This window comes from Apodemus sylvaticus, chromosome 23 (assembly GCF_947179515.1).
Source record: "Apodemus sylvaticus chromosome 23, mApoSyl1.1, whole genome shotgun sequence".
Taxonomy (NCBI): domain Eukaryota; kingdom Metazoa; phylum Chordata; class Mammalia; order Rodentia; family Muridae; genus Apodemus; species Apodemus sylvaticus.
This window is the reverse complement of record NC_067494.1, coordinates 43,785,217-43,799,561: the sequence shown is the minus strand read 5'-3', so window position 1 is coordinate 43,799,561 and position 14,345 is coordinate 43,785,217.

Here is a 14,345-nt window from a genome sequence, read left to right as displayed (position 1 = left end):
ATTCATGTGAGTGTGCATGTGGAGGGCAGAGGCTAACGTTGGGTGTCTTGCTCAATCGCCCTGCACCTTGTTTGTTTGAGACAAGGTCTCTCACTGCCTGGTTGGCTGTGTTGGCTTGCCAGGGATCCCTAGGGATCCCCCTGTCTTGCCTTCTGGTAGCCGGGATCATAGGCATATGACACCATGCTCTGCTCTTTACCCAGAGCCTAAGTTAAAAACCAGGTCCTCACACCTGACTGGCAAGAACTTCACTGATCAAGCCATCTGCTCCAAAGTTTCTTTTTATCCAGGATCTTGGGCTCAGAATCCATGCAGGCATAGCGAGAGAACCTCCCAGTGAAGGTGTATTAAATGAAGTGTTGATTTCATGGAGGGCATACACTTGTCCACATTCTCCAAATGACACGGTTTCTCCTGCACTACTGTTCTCCGGAGTTTTCAGCCAACATTTTCTAGTTCCTGTGGTGAACCAGGCCCACAGTGTGGAGACAGCTTAGACCCAGGATCTACCTCCCTTCTTGTCTCCCAAGGATCCACTTGTCTCTGTGCTCTGAGGCACCACTTAGAATATAACATCCCATGATGGGTGTCTTTTCACGAGCACACCAAAACAGCACTGGTCTCCGTGTTCCGAGATCCTTTCTCAAGCCACTGACAAGAAGAAGGGACTGCGTGGGTCCAGGTTGACTTCTTTATTTGTAAGCTTTGAATCTGTTCTCCTCTCCTATCTCCATTTGAACTGCTTGCCTGATGGGAACGAGATGCTGACTGCAGTCCTCTGGTTTCCCACTCTGAACTCTCTTTCTTTCTGTTAACAAAAGTTGTTAGAGAAACTGGACCCGAGCTTAGGAAGGGATTTCGACTGCATTTTAGAACGTAGCATTTATTCTGACTTAACAGATTCTCTTCTTAAAAATATTTAGAACTGGATGCAGCCTTAGAAGCCCAGGCCCAGTGTCTTTTTCTTTATGGATCTCGGGACCAAGGTTCACAGAGGCAGGCAGCCGCACTACTACAGCCTTTGAATCCTGTGCTTTCTTGGCTTCAATTTAGTGGGTTAGACTGTCTTCTCTTTTTCGAACATTATCTTTTATTTCAATTTAAAACACACATGTAAAAGAATGACAGCCGTTTATCCTGTTACCCTGGTCATGTATGTGTAGAGTATTGTTTGGCACCCGAACGAGCCATTTCGTCCCCTGGCATATTGACCCTACTTCTTACACTTCCCGTTTGGGCCCTGGCAGCTCACACTGGCCAGTTGCCCTCTGAACTCTACAGAATCCAAGTGTTCCTTCGCAGTCATTGGCAGGGCTTGGGCAGGTGGGAACCTGTTTGCTCAGCCAGCTCTGTTAGGAAGTTTTCCTTCTAATCAAACTAACTCTACCTTCCATTTTTTGCCCTCCTGTACCCATTTCTCCCCACGCCTTTAAATAAGTTTGGCCTAAAGACAAGACTTCACCCTCTCTTGTCTCCCTTCCCACCTTTATTCTGGGCCCTTGACCTTCCTCATGTTAATGATTTGTTTCTACTTCCATGGAGGCTGTGTCGCCAAATGACCCCATCTGGCTGTCTTCCCGCCGTCTCTCTCTCCCACAGTTCTCTAACTCGAGGGTTGCCCTCTGGTCTCACGGGGTGCCTACCTGAGGTCAGGAATCTGCTGTTCCCCCAAATAGGGAGAGTATGGGAGAGATTACTTGTCCCTCTTATGTTCAGCCCCACCAGTTGGGAATGATCCCTAGGTTCCCTGGGACGAATTCCGTCCCCTGTAGCAGCGCAGGGTACATCTAATCCCTGCTAGTATTTTAAGACCATGATGCCATCTCTGCCTTGTGGCTCTCCCGCTCTTCTTATGCGCTCTGTTAAAGGATAGGTATAAATGTGCACAACTGTGACCACGTGTCTGCCTTGTGCACAGACAAGTAGGCATTTTCTTGCCTTTGCTGGGCTATTCTGTTTCCATCCAGTGGTCGTGTTTGGCAACACCATCACGTCCCGGGTTGTTGGCCAATCAAATTCTCCACCGATTTGCCCACGTCACCCAAGGCGCTGTGAACCTGCTCTCTATGATTCGCGACTGAAGTCATTTTTCTATTTTGAACTCCGGTGAATTCAGATTCCTACTCAGCTTCAGTTTTCCAGTTGATCACTAGAATCTTCTTGAATCTCAGTGCTGTTTTCCTTCAATATTTTATTATGTACAAAGCTAGTACATTAGATACAACATTACTATGTAGTATCTACGTAGTACATGTACTAATATACATTAGAAAGCATAGATAACAGTGTTCAGTCAGGTTACAGGTTGTCAACCTTAAGTAACTGTATACATGTATCGAGGCCGCACTCATTAGAAAAAACAATGGTGGCTGCTGAGAGACGGCTTTTTCTTGGTGGGAACAGGAAGCTGTAAATACGGTGAGGGGTTTGGGGTTTGGGGCAGCTTGTTCAGGGACGGAGAGCATCGTGAGGAGCATGCGCATGTGTGCGTGCGTGCGTCTCCCAGCTCTGTCCACTGAGAACAGGGAAGCAACATCCGAGAACTACATCCGTCCCAGCTCCACAGGTTAGATTCTAAATCCAGTTCTCCACGGCACTTTGGCTAAATGGCTTTTTAGAGCTAGATCAAGGGAAACGTAAGTCTAACTTGCAATGGCTTTTATTAGCAAGAAGAAAGGAAGTACTCAGATTTAACTTAAGAAGTGGGGCTTGTCAAAGGGACTCAAGCGCCAACTTAGATTGCATCCACACCCCATCCCCCAGGCCAAAGTTGTGTTAAGAGTGAGCAAAAACTAAAAATAAAAAAAAAAAAGAAGTAAAATGCTACCGTTTTGTAAACCCAAGGTATAATATGACTATGTAGGGGTGTGTAGTAACAAAAGAAATGACTGAATGTATAAATGAGTGATCGGGAAAAGACAGGGAAAAACCCTCCTATTATTTATATAGTTGACCTCTGTCTATCACACAGAGCAAGACTCCCCCCCCCCCACCCCGCCCATTCCCTGAGGTCAGTGGACCTGCTGCCTTCCTCCCTAAGAACAGAGAGTTGAGGGGGCTCCCGATACACCCTCCCTAAACCAGTAATCAAGGTAAGTGCTATCAGTCATAAATCTCACAAGGGAGCTGTTCCTTTGAGGCAAGGTGACAGGTGTGAGATGCCTCCTTCACAGTCCTTTATGGTCCTTCTTTTCCACACCCATTGGCTGTAGTCTATTCACTAGAGAAAATGTAAGAGAAACAAAACAAAACAAAACAAAACAAAACAGAGGAACATTTACAAAAATACATCCTCGAATTGCCAAGGTCATCAGAAACACGGGTACACCAGGAAGCTGTCACAGAGCTGGGGGGGGGGAGGGGAAACTCACTGGACATGACAAAATCTAGAGCATTTTTTGCAACCATTTCTGTATATCTTGGATTATTCCCTGAAAAATTATTAAGAGATAAGAAAGGAAGGTGTGTGAATGACTGAAATGTTCGCGGGGATAAGAAAGAGACTGTGACATTCTCCTGACAGCTTGCCAGTTGGTATCAACTCAACAGTCAGCAATAGGGCTCTTGAAGGCAGGGCCTCAGGTAACCTAAGCTAGCCTCAAACTTGCTAAGTGGCCAAGATGACCTTGAGATTCTGATCTGCCATCTGCCAGGTGTGTCCCACCACACCCAGTTTGGGTGGTGCTGGGGATTGGGGGTTGAACCCGGCTTTGGGCACGGTAGGCAGACAGACATCTTTCCAGCTGAGCTCGGACTCCAGCTTTCATTCAGCTTCTTGTCTGTGGATCTGAAGGACTGTAGACTCTCATTCTTGTGGGTCAAATGGCCCAGCCTGGCCTGGGACTGTTTCCGAAGCCTTGCCTTCAGTACCTACACGTCTTTGCTACTACGGAACATTTTATCTTTTCTTCTACTTAACCAGACCACGTCTAGCCACTGGCTTCCTATTATTCTTGGAGGAAATCCACTACTGATACATCCACAACTCTGTATAGCTAAATATATCTACACCCAAGGTCCACACATTGTCTGCTTTGTAATGTTATCTTTTCCTGTATCCCAATCACCAGGTGAATGCCTATGTCCCGGTAGCTGAGACGAAAGACTACTAGGTTATTTTTGAATTTCCGTCCCATCTACAAGGTCCAGCCAGTCTCTGACCTGCGGGGGTCATTGCTTCCTGTTGTCAGTTTCTACTTCCCCTCCACACAGTGGGTGACTCCAATCCCCAGAGCTTCTGCAGACCCCACCCCCCCTGCCCTTCTCCCCACCCTGTGCCCACAGAATTTCCCCTAGCATTGTAATGTTTTCCTGGAAGCCTCCACCTTGCTGAATTCCCTTCAAGTATAACCCAGGCCTCTCAGTGAAATTAGAATCTGCCAGGGCGTTCTGCTTGATGCGTAGATGGAAGTTTACCTAGCTTTGCAGCCCACTTTCCAGATCTGCCTTGTCACCTGAGCTTGGCCACAGTCCCTCCCTCAGCTTCCTTCTTGCTCAATGGCCTTTCTGACTTGGATACCAACACACAAGGGACCATCAAGGGACCTTTGAACCAAATTCCACTGAGGAAACCGCGTAACTCCCGCTGTTATGAAGAATACGTTTCTTCTATTCTTGGATTCTTGTTTTCTGCCCCTTTTTAGACTATAAGCTTTTGTCTTAATTTATTTATTAGATTTATTTATTTAGTTTATGTATATGAATACACTGTCACTGTCTTCAGACACACCAGAAGAGGGCATCGGATCACATTACAGATGGTTGTGAGCCACCATGTGGTTGCTGGGAATTGAACTCAGCACCTCTGGAAGAGCAGCCAGGGCTCTTAACCACGGAGCCATCTCTCCAGCTCCTATGTCTTTATTTTAAAAGTTATTTACATGTAGCTTGACCAAGTGATGTTTAGGGACAGTGCATATCAGATGAGAAACATGTTCCTGTTCAACTGGTGAAGGCAGCCTTCATGATTGACCAATGCTAAGAAAGCTGGTGGTGCCTGGTGAGGGTTTGATATTGCTTTTTCTTTAAAATTAATTTACTTATCTATTTTAATGTATATGAATTTTTTGCCTGTATGTATATAGGTACATCATGTTTATGTCTGGTGCCCACAGAATTCAGAAGAAGAACATCAGATCCCCTAGAACTGGAGTGACAAGGGTTATAAGTCACTGTACAGGTGTTGGGAACCAAACCTGGCTTCATAGTTAGCTATTGTAAATACTGGTTCTTTAAGGTGTTACCCGGACCTACCTATGGCTTCACAGGACTATCGAAGCTCCTGCTCAGTGCTTCATTAACAGGTACAACCCATACGTCTGGGAGCTTTCACTCAGTTAATCTGAACTGCAGGATCTCCCCACACACACCCCCACCCCCATTGTAGCTTTGCTGGGGAAATAGAAAATATAATGTGCTCACCGTCCTCTTGTTCTGTGAGCTTCTATAATGCTGTCAGAAAAGCTTTGACCTTTCCAGAGCAGCTCTGCAAACCCCACCCACACATCAAAGGGCTGTTCTTCTCTCCAGGCTGAGGCCCTGGCCACAGGTGAGCATCCTCACCTGCCTCTCTTCTTCTGTGTATGTGATCTATGTGTGTGGTGCTGGCGGAGAGTGTGTGCTCACCTGTGTGCGCAAGCTTGCAGAGGTCAAAGCATCAGACGTTGTCCTTTCTTAACATTCTCTGCTTTCTTGCCTTGAGACAGGGCTTCTCACTGTGCCTGAAGCGGCCATTTCTGCTCTGCCAACTGGCTGGTGGACTCCAGGGCCCACTTGTCTCTGCCCCCCAGTGCTGGCTAGCCTCTGATGCCTTTTTCTGACTTTGGTGGACCACGTATACATATGGAGCACACAGGTTACAAGCGCACACTCGTGCACATAAACACAATCAGCCTCTTTGGAAACAATACTGTTCTGTGGTCCAGGTGACTTCACCACGTTTTCCATCCTCCTCCATCAGTCTGATGTGTTTGTGGATTGCAGGTACGTATGCACCCATGCTCCTGGCTTCAATTTTTCTTCAATATACAGAAAGCCCCTTTTCAGACGACAGTACCTTCTCCGACTCCAGCATAATCACTGTACATCTTCCCTTCTAATATTTTCTGCCTGCTTCTGAGTATTCGAATGGTCATTCCATGGTATATGACCTTGACACAGAAGGGTAGGATGGGACAAGAAAGGAGCAGTCACTTTAGCTTCATAAAGAGGAGCTGCAGGATGTCCTGCCTACGTGCACATGTGAGTGTGTGTGACCGTGTGAGGTACACACTGCATCAGGGTGTAGCTGTGTGAGTACATACGGTAGGTGACCTGGACTGGTGGTGCTTGTGTTTGCATGTGCCCATGGTTGCCTGTGAAGGCATGTGTGTGGTGTGCCATATATTTGTGGTTCTGTGTGTGCAGTGTGTGGGTTATGTGTTTGTGTGTATAGTTGTATAGTGTGTCTGTGCTATGTACAGCTATGGGTGTGTGGTATATGTATGTATGTATACATGCGTAGTCTGTATAGTTATATGTGTGTTGTGTGTATACAGTTATGTTTATGTGTGTGTGAATAATGAAGACATGTGTGGTATACTATGTGTGTGTGGTATCCACAGTTATGTGCATTTGTCATGTGCAGGTGTGTACAGTTAGGTTTGTGTAGTTATATATGTATATAGTATATATAATTTTTTCTCCTCTCTCTCTCTCTCTCTCTCTCTCTCTCTCTCTCTCTCTGTGTGTGTGTGTGTGTGGTATGTGCATATGTATGTAGTAGAACCAGGGATAGACAAGTGACCATGGGTCTTAGGACCGGTACTGCCGGATCCTGAAGCCCTCTGCCTCCAGATGAATAGGAAACTATTGCATGCTGTGTGAGGCTCAGTGGCCTGCCAGAGCTTAGGACTGTGCCACCCATACTCCTAGTCAGTGCTTTATGACCTTCCCTCCTGGCTAGCTGTCACCCCCTCCAGGAAGCTCACCACTTTGTCATAGAAAAGGGTGAGTTTCCAAGTTTAGATGAAATGGGTCAGGAGCATGGGATAGCTTTGCTGCTGGCCTGCATGAAGTCCCCTTTCCTGGCTCAGGAAATGTTCAGCATGAAGGCTTGTCCAGTGTCCCCTCTTACTAGCCTGTGAAACTGAAGGACAGAGAGGCAGGGGTGGATTCAATGTGCACTAACAGGCTTTTCAGGGGACCATTCCCTTGAAAGCTTACTTATTAACTCGTTTTGGTAAGCTGTGTGTGTGTGTGTGTTTGGTGTGTGAGGGCACATTTGTGTTGTAGTATGGAGGTCAGAGGAACTCACGGTGTTGGTCCTTCACCATCCATGTTTCTTGAGATGGGTTTTTGTTCTTCACTCTGTCATACTGGGGCCCACAAAGCTTCCAGGAATCTCCACTTCGCATCTGGCTGTAGACACGGGTCATAGGTGTGTACTACCTGGACAACCTGTGGGGACTTGAATTCGGGTCTTCACACTTGCACAGCAAGCCATCTCCGGGGGCCAGTCTTTGGCTGTGATGAACCCTTAGATGTCATGACTTATTGGCTCTGAATTGATCTGCTGGTGCAATACAAGTCGTGCATCTCTGTCACTGGCTCAAGATAAAGCACTCAATTTATCTCTCTGGCTCGGCAAACGTCATCCATAATAGATGCTATGCTGATTCAGGCGGGTGACTAATCTCCCTGGCACACTCATGCAGGTCTCTATCGGCCAGCACGATCTGGTTTCTCTGCGTTTAATTGGTGACCCCATCCTGCTAGCTGATTTTTGCAGCCAGGGGCTCTTCAGGTTGGAGTCACCAACAATTTAGCCCTTCTTCATCTGGAGGAAGAGAAAGGTGCTGCAGATTGCCTCAGGGACAGGAGTTGGGGTGGGGCTAACTGTACTCCTGCCTGGGCTCTGGTCTTTACTGCTGGCCCCGCTGACCTGCTGGGGAAGTGTACTCCCAAGCAACCACCACATTGTGGAGAAACCGTGGAAATGAGACCATCGGCCAGCAAAGTCTCACTTCCTCCAGACATTTATAGCCAAGTAGACAAGAAAAATCTTCATGTCTAGCCAAAATGCACCAGAGGCTTTAAGGGGTCCTTGATTCTTGCTACTGAGACATGACTACAGAGTATGTAAAACATTTCTTACACATACAAGCATGCGCATGTGCTCCCCAGAGCTATCCCACCTCACACCCCGCATCCCTGAGCTGTGTGGCCACAAGGTCTTCAGGTCTGTAAGGTTTTCAGATTTTTCAGGTTTTGCACACTCTTGCTCCAAAGCTTAGGGTTTTGTCCTCTGCTCCTACCAGGGATAGAGCTGTGCTGAGTCCCCACATTCTTTGGGGAAATGAAACTTGGCCTCTCAAAAAATCAAAGGAGGAAATGAATGTGGCAGGGCTACATTCCTTCCCTTTCAGCCTGAAGTGTAGCAGGGCCACTCTCCCCAGGGGCTATTTGGATCCTTCCGCGTTGTTGCTGACAGGGAGATGACATCTCTGTCTGGCGTGTCTTTCTACAAGCCAAGGCCGTGTCACAGACCACAGAGAAGCAAGGCTAAGAGGGAGAGCCAGGATCTGCTCTTCCTCATAGACCACCCCCATCCTCCCCACCCCCCACCCCTCACCCCCACCTGAACAGCACCAGAATGAAGAAAGCATCACTGCTCTGGGGAGACAGTTCTCTGGCAAAATGTTTGCTGATCCTATTGACCCCCCAGAACCCTCATAAAAGCCACCCTGGCACTGCATCTGTCCCCCCTCCCCAATCTCAGTACTGGGAAGACAGAGGCAGAAGGATCACCGGTCAACCAGTCTAGTCAGTTCAGAGAGCTCGCTCTAGGTTCAGTGAGATCCTCTGTCTCAAAAACTAAGGTGGAGAAGGAATGGGGACACTGTGCCAACCAGCCTGTGACTTCATATGCGTGGGCATACATGTGCATCCCCCCTCATATCGATGCACATGAATACATACAATTAAAAAAAAAACAACAGAATTTTCTTTGTATGTGTATGCGTTTGCGATGCATTGGGGATTTGAACTCATTTCTCGTGATTGCAGACCATGACCTCTCACCCACTCACTGAGTCATCTCTCTGCTGCCCCCTCAGCCCCAGCATGTCCCTTTGACTTTCTGAGGGCAAAACATCTTCAAGACACTTCCTCAGAAGTGGCATCTCCAGACCCACAGTGCTGACAGCGAGGAATTCCAGGTAGTGACATCCAGTATTTTTATTTGTTTTGTTTTTCTTTATATGTTGGTCCTGTCTGTGGACAGGATGACTCTTTTCCTCTAATGATTAATTATGATGCTATTTATAGCATGTGTACTGTAACCAGCAAAGTAAGCTCCATTCACGTGGATTTCTCGCCCCACCCAGGGCCTGAAGGAAAAATGTTTCCTTTAGCCTTTCTTGTAAGGGACAGAACAAGTTTTTACCCAGAAAAAAAATATCACCCTCTCTTCCTATGTGGAGTCGCAGGTCTCTCACATCCTAACATTCTTCAGGTCACTATGAGAGGTGCCCACACAGACAGACCTAACCGCCTCACACCAGTCCAAGATGCAGTTTGGAACGGGGGTGTGCAGGCTTAGTGAGCAAGGTTCCCACTATTGGGGTGCCCTGAGGATTCTGGGTCACTGCTGGCAAGGGAATTCTCTGATTATTGCATGTTTCTGACCGAGGGATGGAGATTATACCCTTAGCTTGGCCTGAACCGTCTTCCTCCCCATCTGCAGAGCCCAAGGGCTTCCTGAGAAAAGCAGACGCTGGAATCCAGCCTGGAGGATGTTCAGGGAGGGTCAGGAACGTCAGCCGGCTTATCAGATTTAACTGCCCTTGGTCTCCAATCTGAAGAGAATGGCGGAAAGCAAAGGGAAGTCAGGCATGGCGACACCCCTGTTGCCGCAGCATGGACATTTCTGAGAAAGATTCAGGGCCAGCTAAGGCTACAGCCATGAGTTTGAGGCCATCCTGGGCTACATAATAACACCCAGTTTTTTTTTTTCTGTTTAAAAAAACAACTAAACAAAACAAAAAATGACTAAGGGCACCAGATGTTGGCATTCAGTTGCCCCGTAGTGAGATGTTTCTTGCTTTCTGGGGCTGGGCCACGCAGCAGTGAGTCTCAAAGAATCGATTCCGTTGCACTTATGATTTGATTTGCCAAAACTCTTCCCACAGAGGTATTTTTCAGGAAAGCTAAGTGTAAGATTCCCGTGGAGCCAGAAGCTCGGTCTGGGCTGGACCCCCCTTGTGGAGCAGGTGTCTGCAGACAATACCTGGGAGGCCCTCCCTCCACATGTGCATGGAAGGGCTGGAGGGGCCTGAATGGGGGGGGGCCGCTGGTACCAAGGCCTGATGATGATGTGTGTGAATTATACACCACAGCATCTGATGCTTGTTAGCACTCCACACACAGACACTGTTACTGGGAAGGGCACCTGGATAAAACTTCTCTTCATTGACCTGCTAATGAAGGAAACCCTTCTTGACCTCTCAGACCTGAGACTCCATTCTTGCTAAGCACCTGGTAGAACAGAGACCATATATATGGTTTGCGACCCCCACGGGGGTCACACACATATCAGTTAAGCCTGTACATCAGATATTTACATTCTGATTTCTAAGAGCAGCAAAGTTCAGGTTATGAAGTAGCAAAGCAAAATAATTTGGGGGCCGGATCACCACCCCATGAGGAACTGTTTTAACAGATCATACACAGCATTAGGAAGGTTGAGAACCTCTAACCCTAGTAGCTGGCACAGGAAATATTCCCAACTGAAAATACCTTTGTGGGTCTGTGTGTTAACTCACCAGTCTGTTCATTACTAGGGTCCCTGCAAGGGGACAAACAGACCTGTATGGGGGTTTTTCAGGGAGTGGATATAGATGGTGACAGGGAGGAAAGAGCCCTGGCCCTCAGATGAGTTGATGGAGGGAGGCAGGATAAAGACTTACAACATACCAGAAGGATCTCAAACCACCAGGAACTTATCAGGCATATTTCTCTTTAAATGATAATATACACATTAAAATAATGTATTTATTCTCTTCATTGACCTGCTAATGAAGGAGATGTTGTCTTCTTATTCAGCCTCTGATATGAGAACATGTTCCCTCCACCCCTTGAAGGGACACCCTTGGCGCGCTCATCCTAGCCAGGGACCTTCTCAGCCTCTGGGACTACCGAGAGGCCCTGGACAGCCATGTCGTGCTAGTGACTTGCAAAGCTGACTTGGAATCTCTTTCAAGATGGGGTGACTAACTACCCAGCTTCAGAAATGAGAGACTCTGATTCAGGGAGACAAGTTATTTCTATGGTCAACTTGAACTTAAGGTGGGAAGACACTAGAGATGGAAGAGCAGAGAACCCTGTCAGCAGAGAGGGAAGTGTACGGGGCTTACAGAGAGAAACAGGAGTGCGAGGCTGGGCGATGCGCACCGTGGAGAAAACCAATTCCAAACCATTTACTTTTTGATGGGATCCAGCTCCACGCAGCCTGTGCATCGGTTTGAATTTCATGTATCAAAAGCATGTCCACAGTGACTCCAGCCAGGGTCTGACTACTGTGGCTCTGTTCTCATTTTGTTTTGGGGGCCACATCGTACACTGTAGCATGCCCAGCAGCGCCCCTCCCTGAGGCCCTCCAGATACCAGGAGAAGCCTGCCTTGTGGTGATACCCCAAAACATCTGTTTGCATTGTTAACGCCTACTGGGGCAGGAGATTGCTTCCGTGGAAACAGGTTGTATGGGGTCAGTCCAGAGAGGATGGTGACTTGAGAGGATGGTCACAGTCTTGGATTTTACCTTTATGCCTACTCGCGACGTTTGTAGGTGCGCTCTTCTGATATTTATAATACAAAGAACCCAGACATGACAGCTATTCCTTAGGAAGGAGACAAGGGTGGGCAGGCTTGCAAACCTGCAGCTAGGATGTGGTAGAAAGCACAGGATGAACCAAGAAGGACGTGGGGGACCGACCATTTGCTGATCTAGAGAGTGAAGATTGTGGCAGACTGCTCAGTGGGAAGAGGGCTGATAGAGAAGCGGATCTGGAGGCCGGACAGCCTTGGGAACAGCAGCCCTTGGGTGATATGAGGTGGGGGAAGAACATTCCAAGGAACAATGTACGGGGGCTGGAGGCAGAAGCACAATGGGCCTGTGTTGAAAACTGCCAACTCTTTCATTCAGCGGAATGTCTCACTGAGAACAATGCACTGCCATTGATCCAAAGCAAGGGGACAGTGGGCCTCAGGGACAGAATTCCTGCATAAGGACCAGCAAGAACTGGGAGCATTTGTCCTTCAGTTCACCGCTGTCGCTTCCTGTGACTTAAGGATGGCTGCTTCGTGCTGCTCTCAGGCCTTTTCCCCCAGTACCTCCTACTTCTGCACCAAAACATTCAGAGGAGTCTTAAAATCACTGTCATGTCAGCTCTGGCATCAAACACTAACATGAAACTGGTTCTCCACAGCATTGGTGGAGTGATATTTGCTCTGTTAGCCCATTGTTTTTGCTACTATAATGAAATGCCTGAGTCTATGTACTTTATAAAGAAACAAGGTTATTTAGGCTCAAAGTATGAAGCCCAAGGCTCAGGGGCTGCCTTGGTGGTGGCCTTACTGGAAGAGTCCTCAGGTGATGCAGGGCCATCAAATAGCAAGTGAAAGAGGTCACAGGCCTGCCTGGTGTCTGTTCCTATGAAGACCCCCAGTATCCATAAAGACCCTGGTATCCATAAAGACCCCAGTATCCCACTGTGCTGGGTTTTCTGTTTTCTTTTCCGGGTTTTATGTTTTGTTTTGTTTTTTGCTTTTTGTTTGTGTGGGTTTTTTTTTTTTTTTGGTTTTGTTTTGTCATTTTGCCACATGCTAGGGTCAAAATACCTCCAACAGATTGGCCTGTAGGCAAGTCTATGATGCATGTGTGTGTGTGTGTGTGTGTGTGTGTGTGTATGTGTGTATGTGTATGTGTGTGTGTGATTGATGTGGAAGGGCCTACCCCTTCATGGGTGGTGCCACTCCAAAGCATATGGTCTTGGATAGTATAAAACAGTAAGCAGAGAAAGCTATGGACAGCAAGCCAGCAAGCGGCACTCTGCCATAGCCTGCTTCAAGTCTTACCTCAAGGTTCCTTGGCTTCTCTTCATGGTGGGCTGTAAGCTGAAATAAATCCTTACCTCCCCAAGCTGCTCTCGGTCACAGTATGTATTGAACAATAGACACCTAATTAAAACACCAGTCATGGGGGCTGCACCCTAAAGTGCCCATCTACCCCCAGTTGCCTCCTAGCTGAACACCAGGCCTGAAATTTCCACCCATCTAACACATTCTGTAAGGATTAAATGCCTACACTTGAGTTCCTGAGGACATACTCAATCCATATCCAACCATGGCATTTGCAAAGCCCTTTCCAGAATGTCTTATGGGAGAACTTGGGTGGTGTAACTGTATCTCTTTTGCTATATGTGTCAAGAAATAGAACACTGGCGGTGGGTACTAACTCATTCAGAACAGCTGTGCTTGCGCAAGGCATTTGCTACCCAGCTACTCCAGAACATGGACTCGGAATCTTTGTCAACCTCCCTCCCACCTCCTGTATCATGCTAGTGAGCAAAACGACTACATACCTGGTTCCCAAGAGGCTGTGATTCTTCAGATGAGTGTAGGCAATTGCCTTGGAGGCAAATTCTTGTCCTTTCATAGTACGCTCTGTGAGCTAAGATAGTCTTACTTCCAAACTCTATTAATCAGCACACCCCGTGGTATTAATCTCCTGTACCTACCTACATACCAAATTGCCACAAACCCCGTGACTTAACAGCCACAAAGATATGTTCACTCGTTCTGAAGGTCAGAATTATAAAATGAGCCCTAAAATCATGGTGGACAGCAGGCCTTGCCTTCTGAAGGTTCTGGGGAGATTCCATTTTCCTGGCTTTTCCAGCGGTCAGAGGGTACCCCCATTCTTGGGTTGTGCCCTCTTCCCGCATCTGCAGACACACTGCTCCTCTCCTCCACGCCATCTCCTCTGCGCTCCTCCTCCCTCTCCCCCTCCCCCTCCCCCTCCCTGCTCATATAGAGTCCTGGCGATTGGTTAGGCCTTACCGGAGAATCCAGGTGTCCTGGATTGCTTTCTACTACACGATAAACACCACAGCCAAAAGAAGGAAAGGGATGGAAGGGTCTTCTTTTCGTTTTTTGACTTTTGTCTTGCACGTCCCAGTCCCAGTCGATCAGTGAGTGAAGTCAGTTCGGGGAATGTCAAGCAGGAGTAGAGACAGGAAAAGCAGATGGATACATTGGCTCTTGCTCACGTGACTTGCTCTGCTTACTTTTTAATATAAGCCAGGCCC